The sequence below is a fragment of the Sturnira hondurensis genome, unplaced genomic scaffold, assembly GCF_014824575.4.
Source record: "Sturnira hondurensis isolate 20B ecotype Veracruz unplaced genomic scaffold, ASM1482457v3 Scaffold0003201, whole genome shotgun sequence".
Classification (NCBI taxonomy): Eukaryota; Metazoa; Chordata; class Mammalia; order Chiroptera; family Phyllostomidae; genus Sturnira; species Sturnira hondurensis.
In genome coordinates this window covers 771,805-775,182 of record NW_028075832.1, presented here as the reverse complement: position 1 = coordinate 775,182, position 3,378 = coordinate 771,805, and the positions used below count along the sequence as shown (strand labels likewise).

General features: G+C 41.3%; 1 pseudogene; it reads left to right on the top strand.

Moving 5' to 3' along the window:
- Positions 1-795: 795 nt before the first annotated feature.
- Positions 796-1,634, top strand: LOC118984059 (elongation factor 1-delta-like; annotated as a pseudogene).
- Positions 1,635-3,378: the final 1,744 nt, after the last annotated feature.

Genomic DNA, 3,378 nt, shown 5'->3' with positions numbered 1-3,378 from the left:
TTTCAGAGGTAAAGGGATTATCCTGAAAAGCTTAAGTATGATGAAAAAATATGTCTCACAAAATTCCTACATTTTTTCACAGTTGTTAGAATGGGAAGTCACCATGACTACTAAAAACAAGTGGTGAGTGTCATTTTTCTGAAATCACACTAACAGTCTGGATGTTATTTTATATTGTGTATACTAACCTTTAATTCAGTTACTCTTTCTATTTATCTTTAAACACTGAAGGGTAAGTTACTTACCCTTAAACACTTTATCTTTAAACACTGAAGGGTAAGTTACTTTTGTGCTTACTCATATTACTTTTTGTTATATCTACTTTTGATGTCACAAAACTTGAGTTTTTGTGTTTTGCTTTGGGAACGTTAATATGAGTTGAGAACAGTGAACAAGAGAATGTGGTTTTCAGCCTTTCAGAAATTATATACCAGTTTCTAAATAAAATAAAATAATGTTATTGCATTAACAAACATAAAAAATTTTTGGTAGATGTATTTGGCACTTTGAGGAAGATATATAAATATGGGTTGATATTTATGTATCCAGGTTTCACTTGAACTTCCCCAGGTCAAATAAAAATAAATTTGAAACTAAGAGATTGTAAAATTAGAGGTTGAACTGTGATCTACCAAATAGTAATAGTTGAAGGAGATTGCTTACAATAGTTTTACGTTGGTATTACTACTATTCCTGTGGAATTTTATAAGAATTGAATTTCGCTCCCCTTCCTCAGCAGTCCCACGTCACCGAGCCCGCTGTTCGGTCCCCGAATCTTTGACAGGCATCAGGAGAATGGCCACAAAGTTCTTAGTGCACAAGGTGATCTTGTTCAGCAAGTTCAAATATGACGATGCAGAAAGGAAATTCTACGAACAGAAGAACAAGCCTGTGGCTAGCTCCTCATGCCGGGAGAATGGCGCATGCATGATCCTCTGGGACATTGCGAGAGCCAGATATAACATCTAGAAATCCCTGGCCAGAAGCTCCGGCCCTGGGGCCTCCAGTGGGCCCGGTGGAGACAACAGGGAGCTTGTCGTCTGGATCCCCAGCCCGGAGGTGGAGAACCCAAGCCTGAAAGGCGTGGCGCGGGGCCTACAGCAGGCCATCTTTGAGCTGGAGGCTGGACTGAGTGTACTGGAGAAGAGCAAGCCTGTCCACCCAGCCACAGGCCCCCATACCCAGCACGTGTCTTCCATGTGCCAAGTGGAGACCCCACCAAGGAGGCAGCCCCCACTGCAGAGGACCACTAGGGCTGTGACATCGACTTGTTTGCGGTGATGAGGAAGACAAGGAGGCCGTCAAGCTGTGGGAGGAGCGGCTGCAGCGGTATGCAGAGAAGGCGGCCAAGAAGCCTGTGTTGGTGACCAAGTCCTTTGTCCTGCTGGATGTGAAGCCCTGGGATGATGCGATGGACATGGCGCAGTTGGAGGCCTCAGTGTGCCCCGTCCAGCTGGACTGGCTGACCTGGCAAGGAGGCTCCAAGTTGATACTGGTGGGTTAGGGCATCTGCAAGCTACAGAGATCCAGTGTTGAAGGATGACAAGGTGAGGACGGACCTTCTGGAAGAGGAGATCACCAAATTAGAGGAATGTGTGCAGAGCATCGACATTGGTGCTTTCAACAAGGTCTAAGCCCTAGCACTGAGCCTGTGAAAGTCCTGCCGCTAATGAAGACTGCGATTCCTGCAAAAAGAAAAAAAAGAAAAGAAAAGGAAAGAAATGAAAAGAAAAGAGAAAGAAAAGAGAGAGAGAGAGAAAGAAAGAAAGAAAGAAAGAAAGAAAGAAAGAAAGAAAGAAAGAAAGAAAGAAAATTGAATTTCATTCAATTGCTGTAAAGCAAAAGATTCAGGTTGACAGCATAATCCTGCTATTTACGACACTGAAGGAAACTGCTATGAGTTCTGAGGTATTTTGTTCAGAAACTTTGGATAAGGAAGATTTTTCTTTTGATATTTGGGATCAGATGGGCAGGAGCCAAGAGTCTTGTAGTAGGAACATTTCTGTTATCCTGGAATTTCTCCTAAGCTCTAAACTAGAAAGAGTGCCTTTTTATTAGAACACTTTTTTTTATTGTTCACGCTATTACAGTTGTTCCCATTTATCCCCTATGCCCACCTCCACCCAGCCCTCACCCCTCCTTCCCTGAGCCCATCACAGCACTGTTGTATGTCCATGTATCATGCATCTATGCTCTTTGGCTAATCCCTTCACCTTCTGTCATCCAGTCTCCTACCCTTTCCCCTCTGTCAGTCTGTTCCATGTATCCATGCTTCGGTTTCTATTTGGTTCATTAGTTTATTTTTTTTTGTGATGACATGGGTGGAGATCATTATGCTAAATGAAATAAGCCAGTCAGTGAAAGACAAATACTGTGTGATCACACTTATATGTGGCATCTAATGAAAGTGTGCCTTTTTAAGTATGATTTGATTCTGTGTGTTCTGACACATAGGCCACCATTAATTGTCTTCCTCCTGTATCTGTTTTCTTTTTCTCAAAATAAAAGGTATAATCACTATCTTACAGGAATGTCAGGGGGATTAGGTGAGGTGCTATAACTGTAACTAGTATATAACTATAACCTGACCCTTTCCAAGCCTTCTCCATTCATTTTGCTAGTACGACTTTACTGAGTATCTACTAGGTGATCAGCATATGAGAACACAGTGGGAAATAGAACAGTCTTGTTTCCCAGAAGAAACGGGCATTCAATAATTCTAGCCACACAAATGAACTATGACAGACTTATATATGAAAAAAGAAAAGCAAAGGGATGAGCAAATAAGATTGAGGAGAAGCAGAGAAGTACGATTAAAAGCAGGAAATTATCATTTCCTGGAAGCCAAGAAAAAATAATTTTAAGTACATGTAACTGTGTTGAGTACTGCTGAGAGGTCTAGCAGGTGAAGACGGGAAAGCGTCCTTTGGTCTGGAAGCATGAGAATTATTGTTGACCTTACTAAATGTTGTAGGTGGTCAGGGGAAATAAGAACCTGTTTGATGTGACTGTTAGATGAGGAAGGAAAGACAGATATGTATATGACCCTTGTTGGCATTTGTCTGTGAAGCAGAAAGAGAAGAAGGAATGGTATATTAAGAGGGTTGAAGGAAACCTTGAAAGATAACAGATACTAGATTATGTTGGTAGCTTACAACCAGGGATCGGAAAAGAGTAAGAGATTAAAGAGGTAGAAAACAGAGAGGGGTACTTGCTTCTTCTATCACAATCTCTCCTCTTGTTTTTCATAACTAAGTCAAATTTCAAATGTCTATAGCTTAGTTGAGAATCTAACAGTCTCAGAAATTACTGACACTAAGACATGTCTCTTTATATGAACTGTGTGTGGAAGCCTGATAAACTCTTCATTCCACTGGA